The 23,852-nt window shown below is 41.0% G+C and overlaps 1 protein-coding gene across 4 annotated transcripts in view; it reads right to left on the bottom strand.

Annotated features, from left to right (window-relative positions):
* The window catches only part of GPR63 (G protein-coupled receptor 63), a 40,463-nt gene extending 19,282 nt beyond the window's left edge, over positions 1-21,181 (bottom strand). For 3 of the 4 annotated variants that reach the window (XM_075498408.1, XM_075498407.1, XM_075498410.1), the window contains exon 1: positions 8,816-9,223. The gene's annotated coding sequence lies outside the window, so the exon portion shown is untranslated. Of the gene's footprint in view, positions 1-8,815; positions 9,224-21,018 lie in introns of those variants that run through there. The other variant, XM_075498411.1, reaches the window with a different exon arrangement.
* Between the last annotated feature and the right edge of the window lie 2,671 nt (positions 21,182-23,852).

A 23,852-nucleotide genomic window follows, 5' to 3' on the forward strand; every position in this document is an offset into this window, starting at 1 on the left:
TACTGCCTGACCTGCTGACAGAACTGAAGAGAGATTTGAGCTTTCAGAAATCAGGAGTCTCCTCAGGTGAGGAACTGAGTGGTGTTTCTCACTGCTATTCATTGGCTAGCATCCCTCTAGGAAGTACTAAATACAGTAGCATTTACTCTAGACACCTGATGCTTCCCTCAAACAAGTCCCACCTGACTGTTGACTACAACCAACATTTCTCAGATGCTTTAGTGGTGGTTGGTTCCAAGAAAGAAGCAGGCTGACCATATCAGACAGAAGCAATGACAGTTCTTCGTGTCTTTTCTCCCAGGTGAGGGAAGAAATAGGTCAAATTCACAAACACTAGTCTAAAATCACTTATATGTTCAATCATATATATATTATATGAGTGACCACAGCAAGTTCTCAGGAAACAGGCTGTTAATCAACTGATACATACAGTTGATTACATAAATTTTGGAAAACATTTTCAAAGACCGAGTTTAATCTTTTTCGCAATGTAGATGACAGCTCTCTGAAATACTTAGAACACAGTGGTGTTGCAGTCCCCAGACTGGCTGCGTAGTGAATTGGATAGGGTTTTTGGCAATGTCTGGCAACTTTAGTAAGTGCTCATCAATATGAAGCCTCAACTTAAGACCTTAAGGAAGTCTGTTTCCTTATTAGCATCTGGTTTTCCTCACAGACACATTTTCTTCCTACTAGGGCTGAGACTGATCTCACCTAATTTCAACACAGCTTTGAAGTAATCACATAAGCTTAGTCAGCAGTCAAACAGAACATGCATTTCTGGAAAGCAAATTTATCTAAACCGTTTCAGATATCTATTTTAATTATCTTATTTCTTATGAACTCCATACCTCTATGTGCCTACATCGGTATGCATACATCCATACTCCCTGAACAACTGATTCAGATGTATGCTTCTATAGAAGAGCTGCATAATGCTTAATAGGTGCATTCCACAATTCTGTAGTTTCAGAAAACTACAGAAATTGCCCTGTTAACAGCTCACACCAGCCTACCCCAGGAGTGATCCACTAGGCCCCCCCTTCCCAGAGTTAGGATGCTGGGATCCTCAGCGTGCTCTGGAGCTTGCCAGGAGCCACAAAACACCATAACGGAATCAAGATCATCCGTCTTCCTCATCGTTTTAGAAGTGCAAAATCTTGGAAGAACACCGAAGTGACTGATCAGTCCCTGAGCCAATGCCTAATTCGTATTCATTTATACTGTCATCAAGAAATTAAGAATCTGGTTAATTATTTGAATAGCTGCACACCCAGGAACAGAGATAGACTTTGAAAACAGTGGAGAAACCAGGGAGAACAGGGGACTATTACATTTTCAGCCTTGCTGATAATAGCTCAAAGTGTATCACCATACAGCCAGTGTACCGTGGAGACGCTTTTTCAAGTCTATTATTTGTGGTGGCCTTGAAAACACACATTTAATCCAGTTCATTTGGATCTAGCAGTTTAACAGCAGAAGTGCTATTACCTGAGTTTTCATGCTTTGATTTGATATTTCCAGAAAAGATGAATGCAGTCAGAACTTGCCTCTTATCTTAAAATGAAGGAAATGGGGAGGGAAAAGGCTCTTAATTTCAGTCAGCAAATGCACTCAGCCCTGTCTCTGTCATCGTAATAAATGCAATGGAAATTTCTTATGGCAGATGCAGATGTCCCAATACCAGAAAAGCATAGTACAACCTCTCCCTGTTATAAATACTCTGAACATGCCTTTCTGAGTCAGTATTAAATATTGCCAAATTTCTTTCAAATGTCACCTCCTTATCATAAATGACATACTTGGAACCTGAGCACATATGCTGAATGAATTCAGTAGTGAGAAAGAGGGAATTAACTTCTTGGCTCTACCAACTCATGAACCCTTCAAATCAGAAATAAGGTAAGAGGTAGGAGGCCACACTGCTACCCAGCTGATTTTGGTCAAAAAATAAACAGGTAGTTCCTCTCCAGGCTACACGTAATTTTTTCCAGAGTACCCAATACAAGCATACAAAGGTCTGGGGTACCAGTGTGCATGTGTGCATTTTTGAGAGAATGGAAGTGCAAATATAACACACATTCCTTCAATGTTTCATGGCATGTCTTCAGCTAGATGTGGGAAGTTTAGATTTTGGTTTGGAGATTTTTTTACTTTGTTTCTGAAAATCATTTTGGTAGTAAGAGGAAGCACAGGAAATTTGGGTACAAATACAGTTTGAAATCATTATCTGCACTTTGGAGTTTATATATGCAAAAACATATACACATACAGTCAGTGATACAAGAATCAAAATATCACTAATACATTATGTGCATGTATTTCTAAACACATCCACAAATATCATGTAGGACTCCAGAAAAATGTCTAGAGAGAATTCAGAAGTGACAACTGACAGAAGAGTCTAAATCAAAATGATCAAGTAATGAAAGGCTTGTTGGAGTATTATCTACTGAAGATAAGAATTTAATCAACATATTATATGTGTTTTCAAATTACTTTTCAAGTCTTTGACAAAAAAGTCATCTCTTTTTCATAAGATCATACTCTCTTTTCTATCATTATACACAATGAACCTTGTACAATCCTTTGAAAGGGATAATTTTGTGAATTACACTACTGATGCAGAAAACTTGTAGCAATAACCATTTCTAAGTAGTATCAGGTTTTGAAGTTCTAGCTAAGAGAGCTTTAGAAAGACAGGATTATTATTTTGCATAAAAAATACACGCTTTTTCTCCCCCTTTGTTGCAAAGTTTTCCCCTTGTGCCCAAAGCAACCCGAACTGAACACCTCTTCTTTGTGAACTTTTTCCTATCACTTTTCTTCCTTTTTCCTGTTTTTAAAATGAGGAGATATCTTGCACAAAATAGTGAGGTAATGAAGATAGTTTAATGTTCCTGAAGAACTGAGATATTATAGGGATGAACACCACCACAGAAGAAACACACATTAAAGTTAATTATTAAGCATTCAGAATGGTTGTAAATAAGGCACGTGACCATATATTGAATAATGACAAGAAAATAAAGGATGGCAAAGGTGCTCACTAAGGGTTAACCTTGCCTAAATGTAGCTGTCCTAAAAGCCACATAGCAAGGCTAGAAGAGCCATTGAGACTTTCAGGATACAAAGCAGAGAGACACTGAGCAAGTAATTCAGCCATACACGGGATAAACCACTTTCTGGACAAGCTTATTTTTCTCCATTGACTGTACAAATGCCTGGAAGGCTAGTTGAGACTACCTCAGTGTCACCATAGTCCTCCACAGATTATTTTTAACAGATCCCTGAAAGGTAGCCTATTATCAGTGGGTTTACATTTGTTATGCAGGGGTCCATGCACCTAATGAGGTTGAAAAAAAATCATAGGACTAGATAGTTAGCTTCCAGAAGCTCAGACTGAAGACTTAGGTTTACCTCCTAAACCACAAGCATCCATTCACTGCACATAATGAGGCAGGCATCTGCTGGAAAATACAATGCATGACCATGTGGGAGAAAGAAAGGATAAATTTCAAACACCTCATCTGTTTCAAAAAGCAAGGCTAGCAAAAGATTTTTATTTTGCCCACATAAAAAAAAAGTAATTCAACTGATTTGATCAGCACGCTATTGAATAAGGCCTGCAAGACTGGCTGGAAGAGGATTGTTTTTTATGTGTTTGGCAAAAGTTATATATATTCCTGACAGAAAGCGTGTTCTTAAGCATCTGAAAAAAATCTGTTGTTTTTAATGAGCACAAGAACCAGATTCTTCTTGGAGGTTCACAGCAAAGGACAAGGGACAATGCACACAAACTACAGTATGGGTGACTTCAACTAGGCCTTAGGACAAAAAAAAAAAAAAATCATAGTGAGAGTGGTCAAACACTGGAACAGGTTACCCACAGAGGCTGCAGAATCTCCATCCTTTGGGATATTCAAAACTCAAGTGGATAGGATCCTGAGCAACCTCATCTAACTTTCAATCTGGCTCAGCGCTGAGCAGAGCGTTGGCCCTCGCGACCTCCTGAGGTCTCTTCCAGTTTCAATTATTCTGTAGTTCTATGCTTCAGCCTCAGCCTACTTAGGCTACAACAGCAATTATTCCTGTTAAATCTGAGCGCTGGATCTGAAAGCCTGTTTCCCTTTTGCTTTCTTGACTTGATCTGCTTGGCCAGCTGACCTGACCCATGCAACCAGAGGGCTGCAAACTAGATTAGGATAAAATATTCTCACTGGCCAACTAAAGTGACTAGCAACTAGAAATTATATATGAAATCAACCAAGAGAAGGATCTGGCAGAAAAACACAGGAAGCAGCTGGGCAACAAGATGGCCCAGAAGAAACAGGTCAGTAAGAGTAAAATATTGCAGGGAAAACAACAGTAAAGTCACCAGACAGCACTGCCCTGTGGACAACAGAATGGAAACTAAGCCCCAAAGCTTCACCATCCTCCTTAAGTCAGCTATATCATATTACACAAAAATTATGATGTAACATGGGTCATTTCATAATCCATGTATAAAACATGCTATTTCCCTTTGTTGTCAATCCACGTATGGATCACAGCCTACTCCTACAGCTCAGACTGTTACAGGCTGAACTGGCATTTAAAGGTTCTAACTCTGCTAAGGACATAGGAAGTGACCAAAGATATGCCGGAAAAAAAATACTCCTTTTGCTTCCACTTGCTTTAGGGATAAAAAAAAGGACTGGGAAAATTACACACCCAAAAACTATGTTGAAAGATGAATGCTATTAAGGTTTGAAAGTCAAGCCCTGAAGACTTGAAAAGTAGCAGATATAGAACTGCTACTGAACATAATTAAACACTATGACATAGGCTTTAACTACATGACTAAATGCTACTTAACCGCACAGAATCCACCTTCCTTTAGAAGGCCCAGTGCTCACTAAGATGAACAATGTTCAAAATCTTCCTTTCTCCACAATTATTGTGTGTCACCATGTCATATTTAATCAACACAATTCAAACCTTGCTTTAGTAACTCCAAGGAGGAGAAAATCAAGGAAGAGATGCAAAAATCATAACCAACCACTAATTTTGGTTGCCCAATTTGAGATGCTAAGTGCTCTGAAAAAAATTGGATCCTAGATAATATAAAGCACAGCTCCCAAAGGCCGCATTATCACCACTTCAAAGCTTTAAATTTCCAAACACTTCTGTGCTTATGTGGTCTTAACAATATTCTTTTAAACACAGCTTGTGTATAATATACATCTAGATTGAGGTAAATTAGGTTACAGTTATGCAAGAGATTTCTCTAAGTGCCATTTAAACTAGTGGGACTCCTCAGACACCTCAACATGTGCGTAAGTGTAAATACTTTACTGAATCAGTGCTTTTACACAGAGGCAGAAGAAAAGGATAGCTCACCTTTCTCCTAAAGTACACATTGAAGTGTCTGAACATTAAGATTTGTATTTTATGAGGGTTCATTCAAATGAAATCAACTGGAATTTCACCGAGACAAGCTGTTTGTTCGGGAAAGTACTTTAAAGCATTTACTAAGTCCCATCACATACATAAGGTTTAGGTAAGTATCTAAGCATTATCCTCAACTGGAATGGAGGCACCTAAACAATGTTCCTACTGAAGTTCAAACTGCGCTGCTAGCTAGGTTAGCAAAGTAACAGCTGCCAGCAAACACAGAGAAAAAAAATACACTGTTCTATTAAAGTACTTTATATGTCTATCAGAGGCAGTGTGACCTGACAGATCACTTTTCAATCTGAGATTCTACTTCTGGATCCTACAACTAGAATTCCTTAGATAAATAGTTACACTTCCTCTTGCCTCACTTTCTTTATTTGTAACAATTAAGTCTGGCATCCTTTAGAATTGCTTTGAAATTTATGAGACTATTATGTGAGATTAACTACACGTATCAATACCCAAAAAGCAAGCACAGCGTAAAACACAATGCATACGCACCATTTCATTATTGAACCAAACAGTGAGATACTGCAAAAATGTGAACCAAAACACATGATTACAGAATGTTATGAAGTACACAGGCTTTCTTCATAATTTCAGTGACAAAAAAAGACAGCAAGCATGGCAAGAGTCCACAATGATTTATTTTAAACATCTAGTCTAATAATTTTAACAGGCTAGGAATCTCTCCAGGCATCTAGAAGTAAATAATCTTCAGAGCATTTAAAAACATACTTGCTCTGCCCAACTTGCTACTTACAGAAAAATAATCAGGAAAGTAGCAAAACAGCAAGAGAACATAGGCCGTGGACGTGTTCACATCTAGCCATCAGGATTGTTTATGGACATGCACTGCTCTGGGAGCACATTTCCAAACAAGCTTTTCCCTGATCCTGCTCAGCCCTCCCTTATGGGCAAGTGGGAAAGTCACCAAGCCTTCACCTACTCCCTTTTCACCCACCTGCACAAGTGGAGAAAAAAGCAGCCCTGACAGTTCTAAGCAGCTGACTATGAAAAGCAGCATTTTATAGTGCCCGAGATCCTCGATGCAGGGAAATTAGATCACTATGATTAAGCACAGAGTTAAGAGAGGCTACTTACAGTGTTACTGATGGACTATGTCCACACTAGTAAATCAAGCAATGCCAGGAACCATTCCCAGGAAATGGAACTCATTCAGTCACACAGACCACTGAACTGCTACAGATTGGTGCAGCATCCTTCTAACCCAGGTCAGCTACAGCTCTCTCATGCAATTCCTGGGCATGATTTCAGATTTAACAGAGGCCAGGGGCCAGCCCCAACCAGTAGCTTGTATTCAGCTACCCTTCTGGAAGGCAGGAGAGTTTAGCAGCATTGACAAGGGCTAATCCATGCCAGTTGGCTTCAGGATCAGAGAGAATGGTATTGGGTACATTTAATTAACTGGTAGAGAAGTGGCTTTGTCTCCAGGCTTTGTCTGCTATTATTCTTAGAGGAAGACTTTAAAAGTGGCACATGCAATTAAGTATAGGAGCATAGCCTGATCAGCACCACCTGACAAAAGTAATCTACGCATTGTAGTATCCAAGAAGAAAATTAGAAATCAGTAGAGCTCATCTTGGCTTCTTCCCATTTCCTCTGAGCAGACAGACCTTGCATATCATCTACGAATATCCAGTCTCATTTCTCTTTCTCAGTTAAAAAAAAAAAAAAAGTTCTATACATTTAACATGCGCTCTTACAGTAAGGCTACTCTCTCATAAATGAGTCATGCAAAATAGTGTCAGAAGCTGAGTTTCTGAGGGCTGATCATTTGGCAGTAAATATTTCAAATGGAAGTTATTCAGAAATGATTATTCTTCTAATTACTAGTCATTACCAAATCTGCTTTTGTAGACCAAAAATATAATTACTAGTGAATCTATTATGTTATCCTGGAAACACAGCTACAGCACTGTTGGCAAATACATTTTCACAATAGATAACTGCACAAAAATGACAGTAAAAATACATTTGAGAACTGACAATACACAGCTATTCTGTGTTACCAATATTCTTTGAAATAGCTTTGCAATTTCAGATATCTAGAAATGGTCTATTGAAAACTGTCCCGTTCATAATGGGATGCCTCTGCCGCCTTTGCTCTAACGCCAGAACGCAGAAGATGTCCCACAGAAAATGCATTGTGCAAAACCCATTTGCCACTGTTTAAGCATTCATGTTTTCAGTAAGGATAAACAATTTTATTTAACAATCTTCTTGGGCATGAATCCAATGTGCCAGCTATACCCAGCTCTGACCATTTAAAACGTGGATGTTACCTGTATCTTTATGGAAATCCACCGTTTTCTAGGAAAAGTGTTTTTACTGATTTACAAGGAAAACTTTATAATATGCTTTGTTATATGTATTGGCCTGCACTGGATCATCTTACTTTTAAAAATCAAATACGAAGAAAACCATGTGGAACACCCAAATAAAAATTACATACTCGTTTAAAAAATACCAATTGTTTTTCATTTTCTTAAGTGAGGCACTTTTTTTTTTTCCAGGAGCGACTCCCCACATCAGGAACAACACGTACACCGTACCAGACACCGGCAGGTTCTCCCTGATCAAGAGTTTTGCACAATCAAGTGTCTGAAGAGCAGGTGACAGAAAGCAGCCCGGCTCCCGTGCCCCTAACGAAGCGTCCCGCCTCGGGGAGGAAGGGGCGCCTCCACCCTCGGTGACCTGCGAGGCGGCATGCAGCTGGAGAGCTTCAAAGAGCGAGGCCAACTCACGGCGATGAAACCCAAGCCGGAAGCGCGGCCCCCACACACCGCCTCCTCACCCGGCCCCCGCCGCCGCCGGAGGAAACCCCCCACAGGCGCCCCGCGGCCCGACGGGCGGCCGTGCCCGAGAGCGCCGACCCGGGGCCGGCAGCGCTCCCACCCCCGGGCCCCGCTCTGCCCCCCGGGACGCGCCCGGCCGCCGTCTCCCCTCAGCAGCCGCGGAGCCCGCGCGCCGCTGACCGTTGCCCGCCAACGGCTCCGGCGGCGCCGCCGCTGGGAGAGGGGGCGCCCGGCCGCCCTGGGCCCGCGCAGCCTCCTCGGGGCGCCGATCCCCGAACCGGCCTAGCCCACGGGCACGGCCGCGCGGGCGGGGGACGCGCCAGGACCCCTGCGGTCCCTCCGGGGCTGGAGAGCCCTCCCGGCCGTGGGACCCCGGCTGGGGGAACCGGCATAACCGTGCGGGGCTCTCGGCGGTCCCCGCTACAACTCTACCCCCTCCTGCCGCCCAGACCACCGCCTCCCTCGGAGCAGGGGCAGCTGCAGCCCAGCCCCGCGGAACTGCCGCCGGCGGATCCAGCGCCGGCGGCGGCGCAACGCCTCTCCTCGCCTCGCCTCACCTCACGGCGTGGCCGGTGCCCTGCGGAGCCCAGCGCAGCACAAGCCCGGCCTGAGCCCATCCCTCCGGGAAGTTTCCTGCCATCACAGCGGCCGGGGAAAACAAAAGCTTCAAAGCCGGGTGCAGGAAGAGGAAGAAGGGCAGCGCAAGCAGAAAAGTGAGGGGCATTGCTCGCCCGCCGCACCGCTGCCCTCGGCTGCCGACCTCCCCCGAAGGGCAGCCCGCTCAGCGCCGCCTCCCCATTTGCTTCGGCGGCGGCTCTGCTGCACAGGCAGCGCCGCGGAACCGCCGGACCGAGGAGCAGGCAGGCGAGCCAGCGCCTCCCTCCCTCCCTCGCTCCCTGCCTGCCGGCAGCCTCTCCCCGCGGCCGCCCGTCCCGCTCGCCGCAGCGCCGCCGAACCTCACCCGCGCCGCGGCTCCGCCTCCCGGGGGCGCGCGCACGCTCCGGCCCAGCGGCTCCCGCCGCCCCCGTTGGCGGTGGGCGCTCCCCGGAGGAGCGGAGCCCGCACCTGGCCGGGCGGCTGCGCTGCGAGCCCTGTGGCCCGCACCTGCGGGCAGAGAGGCGGCTTAGGCTGGGCTTAGCTGCTCTGCAAGGCCCCCGCTCATTTCTCACCGCCAAGCGTCGAGCAGGCTGTGCCTGTAAAGTTAGAGACGCCTCTTAAAAATCCAGGTAAAAGAGATGCTGAAAGCAGGATTAACAAATGCAGAGGAGCTCCAAGCCTCCTGCTAGGCAGGGACATAAATATGACGTGCGCTGGTGGTATTGCAGTCCTCGCGTACGTAAAGGGAAAATTAATATAAAATATCCCTAAGAGTCGCTGTCTTGATTACATAGAGTTGTGCCAGCTGATTTTTAAGGACTAAGACAAGCCTTTACATCTCCTCATTACCCACATAGCTAACTCAGAAAGGAGGAAGATTTGCCAAATAGGATACAGTTGCGATGATAACGTCACACAGTATGTGGTATTGGCAGCCGTATCACCTCCAAACTGGGTGGCTACTGATGCTGAGAAGCGCAAGGCAATAGATCATAATTTCAGGCCAAAGTCTATGTGGTTCAGGGTAGCTTATTGTGGTGTTAGCTAGTCGTTTTATTTTCATAATTAAAATACGTATTATTGGCAAGACTCACTGTATCGTATTAAACGGGTGTACAAGGATGTAAATTGATAGGAAAACTCTATATTACAGAACTTGATGTCTGAACCAGGAAGAGTCTTTCATAATCCTTTTTGCTACTCAAACTGCATTTACCTGATTGCCAGCTAACAGGTCTCTACATCAGATCACAATGGCTCGCAGTGAACTCAGAATATGAGAGAAAAGAATAAGGAAGCTTCTCATTCTGCTAAATGGATCTCTTAAGCATGAAGCTGATGGGATGCCAGCAGAACGTTAGCAGCTACATCCACTCATACTGCTTTGACTTTTGAGAAGTACAACTCCTGACTGAGTTCAGCTGCCGTGCACCCACAAGGCTATGGTTGAGAACCGCAAGGCAAATCCAGAGAGGAAACAATTCTTTCTGGCTGCTTTAAAAATTCTTGACCAAGTAAAATTGTTTCTTTATTCTTACATCTTCTTTAACAAGTGGGTGTGAGCACTTTTTTGTTGTAATTTCCCATCAGAGGAAAATCACTGTTAAGTTCTACTGCTCATTTTGAGCATAGAAAGAAAAAAACTGTGGACTCTTATTTGTTCTCTGGGATGCACTCTGAACTCCTCCCACCTGAAATAAGCATAACTAACCAGTGAGAAACTGCCCCACTGGGGCTTCTGACTTGTTTTGCTGTGGTTGGCTAAAGTCTTTAAAGGCTTTTTGTAGCATAAGGGAGACATGATATATTGATTCAATTTGAAAATCCTCAGATATTATCACTGCACTCCATCTTGTGGAAGAGGCAACAACACATTTTAAAATGATCCTATAGTGGTTTTTTTGAGTAATTAAACCTAACAATGTCTGGTTCTTGCTGCCAAAGCAAGGAACTACATATAGCAGTGGATACAAGAAGTTGTTTAATTCTCAATCTGCTTAATTGTACCCAATGGATTTGTGTAAATGTCCCTTGGTTTTAGGTACGAGCTTCACATCTTCTTTGTTTTGGAAAGGAGCTTTAGGAAAACATTCAAAGAGTCTAATTTGAAAAGAGAAACTAAAGCAGAAAGGAACCTGCTTTCTAGGTGAAGTTGCTGAGGAGTACCCCAGATTTGGGAGAGTCATCATAAGGCTGAAGAAGCAGCCAGGTGTGGTGATCTGTGGGGATATGTGGCTGGGGTAAAGACTCTGCTAAGCAGGATTGCTCTGTAGGGAACTGACTGGTTTGGGGTTTGTGGTTTGGTTTTTTTTGTTACCCCTATAGTAAGTACAATAATCTAGCTGTATCTGGGATCACTATTGGGGATCACTGTCACTGTATTGAGGATCACTATCTGTCTTACCAAAAAACCCCAAACGATGAGGTTCTCTCTGCCCTTTCTGAAACTGCCTTTCGTGGCTTGTGACCTTTTTTCCCTTGATGTTCAGTGCTGCTTTGGGAAATCAGAATAGGCATTGAGGTGACAGCTATGAACCATAGCAAAGGCATATTCATACATACTTGTGTCTGGCCGGGTACAGAGAAAATTGAGAAACTTATCTGGATTCACAGCTATAGAAAGGTTAACCTTATAATAGTTGCCCTAGGACAAGCTTGAAGAGAAAGCCATTTAACTTTAATGAATAACTTAAAATACAAAGGGCTAGTTACAGCTGTTCCTTGGATGGAAGAAAAAAGGTTTTCTTGAGAAAAGACTGCAGAAAAGCTTAGTCATTCAGACCCAAAAAAGCAGGGAAAAACAGGTCTTGCGCAGGAAGAAGTTAGGAGAAAATTCTGTTGTACAAATGAGGATCCTCTGAATTACCTCACCCCAGAAGCAGGTTCCACAAGGAGGCTAAATTTAATTAGCAGATGTGAACTGTGCTTTCTTTTTTTTTTTTTCCATAACTCCCCCCTCTCTTGCAGTAGCAGTAATGTACGTGCCTGTCCTCGTGATGTGGTGTGGAACAGCAATGCTGAACGAAGTGCTGGCCTTTTTTGTTTCATTTGCCAGGGAGGGGCTTGGACAACATGATGGTCGACTTGCTGATTGCCGGTATGCTTTACTGCTCCAAACTGTGCTAAGTCCAGTAAGGTAGAATTAATCTGTTTTAAGTAATGCCTCAGTGCAAACAAGGCCTTCAAGGTGGAGTGTGTCTTTCTATTATAACAGTGGAGACAGGTCTCATTAATTCCTGAGATAACACTAAGGGCAGGGAATCTTTGTTGACTACCGTATTTGTTAGCCTTTTCCAGACTCCTTGGTCATTTTCCTAGAGCAATGACTCATCACTTCATCACTGCCCTGACTACATTAAATTGTTATTATTATTATTACAATATCAGTAACATAATGCTTATGCTAATTCACTTTGTGTGTAACTGTCAGAATTCTTGAAAGTTATCAACTGAAAGCATCCTACGTGAGCATTTCAGCGTTATTTAGACTTTTCCTGATTATTCTATTCATATTTATGACATTTAACTCTGTTCAGTGATGATTTTCATACAGTACATGAAAACTCAGAGCAAGTGGTCAGGCCTTTTTTTGAAACCATTAGTATTGTTTGAAGGGAAATCAGGACGTAACATGACTGCTCTTCAGCTTTTACTAAAATTCAGCCTTACAGATTTTTTTTCTTACAGAACAGGCCAAAGAGTAATGAGGTAGAGGTGGTGGGGAAGACTTGTCCAAAAGAAAATGTGTCCTTTTTAGAAATGTTGAGCATGGATGATAAAATGATGCAGTTAGATTTTTTTTTTTCTTTCCTAACGATAGCAAGAAATCATGCAGGTAAACAAAAAAAATCAAATGTTCAGAGATTTTATATTTGCATTTATTTTATTAAGCAGTTAGTTGTATACAACCCCAAAAGAGTCTTGAGTTTCAGGCTGTCTGAACTCTGTGCCCTGAAGAAAAGGAAGACTTCAAAATGTGGTTTCTGGTATATCCAACATAAAAACCTTATCATCCCTTTTGCCTGCTTTTTCTTTGTAATAGAATGAATTTGAAGACATGAAAAAACACAGCATAGTGTAACAACAAGGGGACAGTACCAAAATCTGACCTTGGTGTGGGGTTATTCATGTGCTTGAAGTTACACAAGTATTTTGTTCTGCCCGTATGTGGAGTGCAAGCAAGCTCACCACAGTAACTGGGGTGAGTGAAGAAAGACTGGGCAAGTAAGGATTATAGTGAAAAACCAGACTGCTATTTTGAAATGGAAATTTATGACATTTATTTGAGAATTGATGCAGAAAGCTTGTGAACTGGAGCTGAGTTTGAAATGTAGCAAGAAAATGCTTTCACACCTTTCTCTAGAAAAATGAGGTCCTCTAGAGCTGCTTTTGCAGTGGAGCAATTATCAACTAGTCATTCCTCACAGCTTCAGTACTTTGTTTTCTATCCTGTTTTTACTCTGAGAGGAGGAGAGAGAAAGAGAAAGCATTTGAGCAAAATTTGTGTTATTGCCAAGCAAATACAAGATCGTTTATTATGTCATTTTAGGTATTGCCACACATTCAGTGTCTCTTGTCTTCTCTTTTGGCCATCTGACTGCTATTGAAGTCATTCCTCTTTTATTTCTCATAGCAAAAATGAAAAGATGGTCAACAAACCTCATAAATTCACCTTCCCCTCAAAGGCCATTTGCTGCTTCACTTACTACTGTTGCCTTTGAAGCACAATAAACCAAAGCTCTATTGCATCTGTGCACCATCCACATTCCTGAAACGTTTTTTTCATGGCAAAATTCAGCATTCAGCTTCCAATCTATAAGACCCTGAAGTGTCTGGGCCGTAACTTAAATCCTTCAGCAATTATAATAATTTCAGAAGCTTGTGGAAGTGGAGGACATGGCACGGAATAGTCTCCAAAGTTATATCTTGCCCCTGAAACTCAACTCTGAGAACTATGTGTCTTCATCCCATGTCCCAGTTTTAAGAAAGGAATGAGACTCACAACACTTCTCTTCATTTAGACTCTCCCATAAAAGAACCAGCTGACCTCCCCTTATAGTTAGTATGCTGGACACTTTCTGGTATTTCCGATCTTGGCAGGGAGGTTACGTCCATAATTGCTGAAGTCAATATACCCCTTTTAATATGACATTTGTTTCATTTTGTTCTTTAATCCAGGAACCAAGGGCAAAAAATCTTGATGCATGGACTTTCTAAAGAGGAACTATAAACTTCTTCCCCTACTCTCCGCCCTTCCCTCCTCCCAGTTTAGTGTTTGCTGTGCTTCCATGCAGAGGGCGTAATAAAAGCGTAGTCTTTCCCCTCATCCAGATCCCAGCTGTGTCTGGTTTTGCAAATTTGCTATTCTGTCACATTCAGACTAGATTTAGATCTACTCCAGTTACTCGATCTAATTTGCAGTAGAACCTTTATAGTACATACTGATATCTTTGTTTTTAAAACAATTATTTTTACTGATAACATAGGAATTTAAATAACAGTCTTTATTTTCAGCAAATGTTTTGGGCTAATTATATTATAGTCTAGTGAAATTAGCTGGGGTGACTTTCCAATGCGTTAATGCAGGAAACTATCTACAGTGCAGTGTCTGAACATGTCCAGCGTTTTGTGCAACTATACTCTCTAGGAAAAGCATAACAAAACAGGACTTCTGCCACAAGGCACGTTTCTTTTCTGATGTCACAAATTTGGTATTGCAAAATATAATTCTGTGCATGGTGTCAAAACTGTTGCCATTCATTCACCAGTAAATTTTACTTTTAACAGATGCTATAAATCAAGATGGACAACATAGATATTATTAATTTAAAAATTCTGATTTCTTTTTATTCAGAACCAAAGGCAATGCCCCATGAACCTGATGTTATGGGGTGACCTCTATAATAAAACAGGTTTCTGAACTGCTAACCCATGAAAAATGCTTCATAGGTCCTCCAATTAAATACAAATAATGATGAAAAACTCACTTATCATTGAAAGAGAGCATTAAAGTAAGACAAACAATTTACCACTGGGAAAGATCTGTGTTGGAATCCCCTTCTCTGAATTGGTAAGTAACTTCAGCAAAGAATGAACATGAAACAGAATGAAATCTTGTGTTCAATGGATTTAATAAGAATATAAAAATTTTACTGTGGTATTGCACATAATTTTCAGTTATCTCTTTAAAAAAAGATACTACCCTATTTTAATTACACCTGGGATTAGCTAATTTTTCAAATTCTTTTTAAGTTTCCTTTGTCCTAAATATGCCTTACCATTTTTAGAACAGCACTAGTAATTTAACAGTGACTTTCACCTGTGGACGCTTTTACAACTTGTACTCTTCAGAGAGAAAGATGTCTAAGAACATACGTGAACACAGGAAATGCCCCACTGGGTCAGACTGGGGATCCTTCTTTTCTCTGACAGTGCCAAGGGACCCTGGCACACATCAGGTACTTTGAGCGTACATCAAATGAGGCAGGCTGCGGCCTCTCCTCCAGAAATTCTCATTGAAGTTCTAGCTGCACTTTTTCCTCTCAACTTTTTATTTATACACTCCCTAACCAAGGCCCTTCCAAGTTGCAGGACCTCCTCATCAACCTCTTCCAGGCCCTGTCCCTGTTGGTTATTCATGTCACCAGAAAAAGGAAGCTTGATGGGGGGATCCTGGTGACTGTGGGACCTGTGTCCATTCATTCCATCATCCTCCCACATCTCCAGGCAGAGCATCACTGGGCAGCATCCACCTGCTCCTCGGTTAACCTTCAAGAAGTGGCAGGTGATGTCAGGGTTGCTCTGCTTCATGCCCTCCTCCAGTTCCCTATCTTCAATCTATAATCTTCTATCTATTTTCAATCTTGTAACTATTCCCTTTCTTTAATTTGTTCATTGTAGTTCATTTTTTCTCCTTGTTTTCATTACCTTTAGCCCTCTCCCCTCCCTAGGGGGGCTTCAAGGTTTTGCTAATATGTAGCTAAACAGAAAAGCAAATAGAAACAGCAGCAGTAGGAGAAACTATTTATAGAGTGCACACAAGCTTGGCCACCTTCTTCAGGCCTTTTTCCTTGTTTCCCCAGCTTCCATGGCTGTTAGGAAGGTAAACCCTTGCTTAGTCCTTTTACTATCCATTTTTGGACCTATTGTACATGAACTTGTCCAATTCCTGTTTGAACCTGCTGTTGGGATCTGCTTCCACAACCTCTTTTGGCAGCAAGTCCAGAAACTCACTAGCCACTGTGTAAAGCAATGTGTCCTTTTTATCTGTTTTAAACTAATTTTACCAAATGAGCCAAACTCTGTGATTTGATGAAAAATGGTTCCATATTAATCTTTTCAGCCACCTTCATGATTTCATAAACCTTGAACAAGTCTCACCACAGCACTCTCCCAGTTGAAAAGTCTCAAACTTTTTAGTCCAATCTCATAAGGCAGCCACTCCCTTTAATCCCTTTAATAATTTCAGTTGTCTTCTATGTATGTTCCCTAACTGTACCATGTCCTTTTCCAGATACCAAGACCAGAACTGTACAGAGCATTCAAAATGTGGATATAATAGAGTTATACTAGAGTTGAGGCAAAATGATGCTCTTTCACTACCATTTCAGATGATGCCAAACACCTTTTTTGCCTTTTGTTTGAATGCTACTGCAAATTCACCCAGTCATTTCAGGCAAATTCAGTCTCAATAACTCTAACATTTCTTTTCTGAGTTGTATCTGGTCATTAGATCTGGCAATGCTATGTGACAATCTGTGTCCTTCACAGAAAGCCAACTCATTTAGCCAATTAAATAATGTTGTTAATTTTTAGAAGTTATGTTAACCCATACAGGTTCAGAATTTCATTCTGAATCCCATGAATGATTACTTTTACAGTTTCTTATATAATGTATGAATATGTCTATTGGTCCCAGCCTTGTAGGTCTTCCGAAGGAACAGCTCTACTTTGAGTGAAGTGGAATTCTTATTTATATAAGCTCAGACATATCATTGGTATGAGGTAGACGAGGTGAAAAGGCTGTAGATGTAGATCCTAGGTAGGAAGACAGCAGGGAGAGCACATTAGAGTTACCTTTGGAGCAGTACCTGAGTCCTGCGATAGGAAAGTCAGCTTCTTCCTTTGTGGCTGGTGACCTTGATGCTGAGTAGATAAGGAGGAGGGGAATGGGCACTCCTTAAACATCATTGCGATCTTCATAGGTTTTTATTTCTTTTGTTAATTTCATTTCTAATTTTTAGATGCACAAATGCCAAAAGTGAACAATTAGGAGGTTGTTATCAGAGACTTTATGACATTGAGCTGTTTGCATGTGTATGTGTGCTTACACCCCTTATATGATGCACCCTTTGACTTGAAGGCCTTGCAGTAGGGTTCAAACAGATACAGGCTGAAGAAATAAATTTTTTCTTATCCATTTTAGAGAAGTAATGGCTTTCTAGCGATCAGACATTTTGCATATTACATTTTGCTTGGCACATTAGTTCTTGTCTATTCAGTATCCACGTGAAACAATAATGTAGGGCACCTGCAAAGGCAATCGCACAAACAGACAGCAGGCTATTCTTTTATAAGGCTCTTCGCTGTTTTAGTTTTGTATTTTAAAAATCCAGACAATTTAAATCCGTTTTCTAGCAAATAAAAGAAGGTGCTAGCTGTTGGGTTTTTAGGGCGGAGGGTTGTAAATTATCCAAAGAATAAGTAAAATATCCATTCAAAAATGAATAATTTGACACTATTCTATTCTTATGAATGGTGATTACTGGGGAGAAAAGGATTGTTAATGTGAAAGCTCTACGTCCTTTTAAAGCAACTCTGTATTATTAAAAGTAAACATGTTTGAAGAATCAACCTTTGCTGATGATCAGCTTACTCCTTTCCCTTTTTGTCTTCAAATAGACCAGCTGACACTAGCTCTGATTTTTTTTTTTTTATGCAGGGAGGAGGTGGTTACAGCAAAGATGTATTTTAACCCACAAACTTGGAAAAATAAAACCATCCTTTTTTCAATTTCAGATCATGTTTACTGAAGCATATTTCTCCTGATTGCTCTATATAAAGTCCCTTCTAATATTATGATTGATGTCTATAAATACACAGGCAGTGAGATGGCAATCACCAAGGAGGGAGTAGAGCTATGAATAAATTTAGGCTTGAAATTTAGAACATTTCTAATCATCAGAAGAATCAGGTTCTGGAACAGCTTTTCAGCAGAAGTCACGGTGGGATGAACTCTTTTCAGTACAAAGATGACATCTGTGATTTCCAGCTCTGCCAATTTAATCAGAAGGCTGTAACGCAGCCTGGAGTCTTTCTTTCTTGTGCAGAACAACCAAAAAAAACCCCAAATTCTGCAGTCTGAGCATCCTACTGTCTATGTGGGGACATAGCTACAGCTCTGTCTTAGGGATTAAAAGGAGAAAATCCACATTCTGCTCTGCTACTCCTTGCCGGTGCAGGGAGTGAGCTCTTACTGAGCTGTGGAGTTGTGTTAAATAACTTTTGTGAAAGCGTCTGTGGAAGTTTAAGACATGACTGCTTTTCTGCTGGAGGGCACTATCATCAGAGCTGAGCCGGCAGAAAGGCTTGTACAAGTGTTTTTTATTTGCTTCGGCAAAAGGTCAGCCAAGATTAGCTCAAAATACATTAAGCAATAGGTTAAACGATGACAGCTGACTTTGTGTAGAAGTAGATTAGGAGTGCCCAAAGAGGCCGTTCCACAACTGAGCTCCAGAGGCAAGTGAACTCTGAAAGAAAGGACAGCAACAGCTTCTGCCATTTCTGTGGTGACTATCTGACACAGCCCAGTAACTGTATCTATGCAACCACTTATTTCTGCTGCAATCTGAATGATAGTCTCTGTGCAGTGAGGACCTTTGAAATATTAAGCTTGCCACATTTCTGCACAGGGTGAAAACAATTGCTTCCAGATTTATGCATTCTCGGATGTTTTCTTGGGGCACACTGAGAAATGCCTGATAAATGGCAGGAAAAATCAAGGGACAATACGGACTTGCGGGTCTAACTCAAAAACTGCTGTGCTTCCTTTCACTGCCCTGAGGCCCATTTCTTCTTGGTCTGTTTGGATGTCTCTCTACCACACTGCTGGTCCTTGCAAGTTCTGAAATGTTGGTGAAAGGATGTTTGACACCTTGACAAATGAATGTCTCATTTGGGCGAGTCAGTGATAAAGCTACCACACAGCTTTAGTGTGGCACTCATGCTGGCATGTTTTAGCCCAGTGTATTCCTTCTTAAGAGTGATCAGTAGATGCTTACAGGAACAGTATAAGAAACAGGCCATGTACCAAATGATTATGCCTGGTTTCCAGCAGTCAGTGACTTGTGGACTTCCTAAATCACTTGTTCTTCCTATGCTGTGTTTAACAGCTACACAGGGACTTTCACTTCATTGTTGTTGGGGGTTTTTCTACTTCTTTTTTAATCCACTTATACTTTTGACCTCCATAACATCTCATGGCAATGAGTTCCACAATTTAATTATACATTAAAAGAAGGACTGGCTTGCAAGACTGACAATGTGCAGAACCTGCACGTTCCTCAGAGCCTGTTTGCCATTTTAGTGCCCTCATTGCAAAGTTCCAGTCTACAGGGACACATACAGAAGCCAGAAATGGAAAAGATCCATTATATCATAGTGTTAGCTCCAGCCTTAATAGAAAATGCTTCAGTCACAGCTTGACATGATAACATCAGTGTACTTAAGAGATACAGCAGGTCTCAGAACAGTCTGCAGGGTGCAAAACCAAAATGACTTCTACAGCCTCCAGGGTGTTTTTCCTCAACAGAATGAACAGGGCAGTTTGTGTTAGAGCTACTGTGAGCATCTCTTTCGGAATAGTTGATATTTTGAGTAGGCCTGTCATTGTCTTGACAACTGTAGTTCTAGAGGTATTTCCTATCCTTCTTCAACGGTTGCTAGATTAATACTGTTTGCATATGTTTGTATATGCATTACAACAACACTGCATTGTTATATTACTAAATCACAGTTTGTAAGTATCTTCAGGGGGAATACAGTTGGTTTTCAGTACCATAAACTTTGGTTAGAGAAGAGGCAATAAATGGTTGAAAGCTTACCACAAAGAGTCAGTCTAGAAGTAGAGCTTTGTCTTGAACCGTGAAGGTAGAAAATCACTGCGGTAATTTTCTAAGAATTATGCAGGATTGTGTCTCACTTGAAATTGTTTGATCAATAGTGGATTTGTTTTTTTCCCTAAGGCTTGTTTTCTGTGTCAAAGAAATACGGAATTAAAGAAGCATTACATCACTATATTTTAGATCACATTAGATCATCACAGTGGTCACGTCTAAGATTATATGAAGTATGAAAATAAGGATAAAGGAAGAACTCAGAATTATCATAAACCATTGAAAGACATAATTTGCCCTGGAATAATTCAGAGGAAATAAAGATCAGTTAGTTTAAACAAAAACTCCTTTGGTAATCTACTGAGGGCTTTTCCTAACAAAAAACAACACTGCAGATTTATATAATACTTTTATTTAGTGGTAATCCAAAGTGGTATACAGATGGTATATGGGATTATTTCATGCATCTCTAAAAAGCAATCTCTTCTTGAGTAGAAAATTTGTAATTATTCTCTGTGAACAATAATATACTGTATGCTGGATCAGCAGTGTGGTTTCTGGATATCTGGGGTATAATTCCATCTATAGGCACAATATATATGCTACTGTCTGTTTTCCTCTTTTGAGAAAATGATAAGAAATAAATGTTGAAGAAAATGCCTAACTATGTGCTGGAAAACCTTCCTCCAAACCAGTCCTCAATATCTGATTAAGATATCATGGATTTTACATTAACTCACCTATTTTTTTCTCAGAGAGAAAAAATATATTACCTTTTTTTCTCTCAAGAAGTTTTAATTCCTTGAGCCCTGCTAGTGGATGAAAAGCTTTTATTTCCTTCTTTTTTTAATGGAAGTTTCTAAGCCTTATGATTGTAGAGAAAAGATTAAAAGTCTGCAGCAAAGGTACAATAATTGTAAATCAAATAAACCCCATGAACCCCAGATTTCTTTTAAAATTCCCTGATGCTTGAGGGCAGTAATACAATTCTTGGCAACTGGGACACAAGACTTTTCTGTGCTTCGGACTGATAATATTGTAATTCCTACCTCTTTGTAGCCGTTTGTTGTAGATGAGAAATAACATAGATTGTGTTATAGCCTCACTCTGCATTCCAGGAAAACTCCAACAAACTCAGACAGATTAGGTGACTCCAAAGTGAAGATGTTATTTTTTTTCAAATGTATGTCCTTTGTTCCAAAGTGCCCTCGATTAATGGGAACATTCCGTGGCATGCTGAACAAGGAAACCAAGCTTTTATAACAGGTAAAATTTTGTAAAACTCAGTAATTCATCACATCACCTGCCCAAATTTATTTTACCTAGATAGACTTGAAATGTCATATACATTTTGATTAGTACACTATATACTATTGCTAGGTTTTAAACCATGTACAGGTTTCTAATATCTGAGAAAGTACGTAGCAAGAAGAACAAATTGCCAATTTGTACTTAGCTGAACACAGAATTGGCAAAATTTGATGCACAGCAGTTATGTAAAAGAGTTCAGTTCTGTCAATCCAGATCTCAAAGCTTGTCTTAGGTTTTGGTATAACTTCTAATCATTATAAGTGGCTCTGATTTATATACATTTCTAGCTGAAGCAGGCCTTCCAGACTGTACATGCATGTAATCCACCTACCAGGCATATGGGGACTGTGCAACAAATAGATGCAAGCAGCTCCACAGTTGCCTTTGGGGAGCAAACGGATGCTTAGTGAACCATCAGCATCACCCTCAATATGTTTTGGAAGTCTGTTCAAATACTGCCCTTCTCCATCCCCACTGAGAATATAAATTCTCATGGCTCAAAATGGTATAACTTTTATTCTATATTCCTATTTTGTATTTTTCGGATACTCAATGTTAATTTTCAGTGTAATTCTGTTCCAGGTGTTTGTGCACTACAAAAGGTTTTTGTTTCTAAGTACATGTTCTGCTACGGTAATTATCCCTCCTGCACTGTAATTCAAGCCTGAAAGTTGATTTATTCTCCATGTGTTCTTTGTGGAATTAAATGTGTCGCCGTTGTAACTGACTTACTTCTGACAAAGCTGATCTAAACAGTTGCAGAAATGTCTCATTGCCTTCGCAGTTATGAGCCCAATTAACTTGTCAACATTTTCCAACGGTTATTTACTACAGATTTACCACAGCTCTAATCAGCTATAGAAGTGGGAGAAAGAAGGACGATTAGGGTGGGGAGTGTCTTTCCTTGCAGTTTTCTAGTGACAAGTGTAAGTGGAGCCTCATATCACAAGTATTTTAGGATACGTAGGACGTTGGAAATGGTGATGGGTCAGAAAATAATGAAAGAGGTTTGTTCAGTGATTGTGATCTGGCTCTGGAGCCTACTGAAATTAGCTTTTGTACTACTAATTATTTCACCCTTGGTTGTTTCAACAGACATTAAAAATGAGATTATCCCATCTGTCTTAAGCATATTTCATATGTTATTTCACATACAATTTGCATAAAGACCAGCTTCTGCTATCTTTGTTCATCATATGCTGCGAACACCACGGTTGCATGAAAAAGGTGAAAATTCAGAAAAAATTGAGAACATTGGCTATTGTTCTGATAGCATTAATCCCTTTCATATTTTGCTTCTTTGCATGTATTCTGTATCACTTAAACTAAATTACTGTAGATTCTCCTAGGAAAATATCACACTGAATGTGATTTAAATATAGCTAGAGACTACAAGGGGCCTTGCTAGAGAGCGAGTCACTGTGCACTGCACTTTCTGGAGCTGTTGAAAGGTTCAGAGATCAGAAGCTGTTGATCTAGCCTGACACCTTCAGAATAAACACTGTGTTCAAAACGCCTTCGCTCTTCTCTTATGAGAATACAAGCAACGACTCCTTTTGAGAGGGGACTGCCCTAACACTGTGGATCTTCCCACCCCCCCACCCCCCCCCCGACCATCACAGCGGCAAAGTGTGCCCTTCTGGCAGCTGGGCAGGATGCCAGCGGTGGCTGCTGGAGGTTCCCGGCAGCCTCTTCCAGGCCCTCAGTCCATCATCACCCACTAGTGATGTGACGGTACCATCTGGCGCCGAGTTGGAATTGCACAATCCATTCACTGTCAGGGTGCGTCATAACCTGTGATGTTCAAAAGGTTCAGTGCTCTTTGACAAAAGGCATCTCTGTGAGGGTGTTTATTTTCAAACCTCTCTGGGGTGAGAGGAGATGCTTTTAGGTCTGGGAAAGTACGTATCGTGTTCAAGAACCAAATCATGATGATCTGTCCATAGATAATTCAAGTTGCAATTCTGGTTTTAAGATACCTAAGGAATATATGTCATGAATACAAAACTAAAGTTGTTTCTTTTCTGAGAGGGCACTGTGGCTGAATGGAAACCATGGTAACTGGGATGGCATATGCTGGTACCTTGTTCCTGAGTGATAAAAATGCACATAGAGTAGGCTTTGTGCTTAGCAACAAAACCTAATCAACCAAGTTTTCAAATAGCCCTCCCTCCAGCCCTCTGTTGCAGCTGCCATCCTTGTCCCATGCAGTATGTATGCCCAGTCTTTGTACTTTCATGTTCACTAATCCATCCTTTAGGCATGCAATAAGCAGCACAAAATACAAAATACATTTCACACAAAAGAAAACAATTTTTTCTTGTTGGCTATTGCTTTAGAAGAATACATAACTCAGATCTCCTTCCCTGTAGAGCCGTTGTGAAGTATGACTCATCTTTGGCCAACATGTTGGATGTTCACTTTAATTAGAATATGTGCATCTAAAGATTGTTGTAAACACTTGCTGTTAATAGCAAATTACTCCCTGGTATACAATGGGAAGTAGAAGCAATTTTAATACATTTAATACATTAAGCTGTACATTTTAAGTCATGTTAGGGCAGCACACTGA

The sequence above is a fragment of the Mycteria americana genome, chromosome 3, assembly GCF_035582795.1.
Source record: "Mycteria americana isolate JAX WOST 10 ecotype Jacksonville Zoo and Gardens chromosome 3, USCA_MyAme_1.0, whole genome shotgun sequence".
NCBI lineage: Eukaryota > Metazoa > Chordata > Aves > Ciconiiformes > Ciconiidae > Mycteria > Mycteria americana.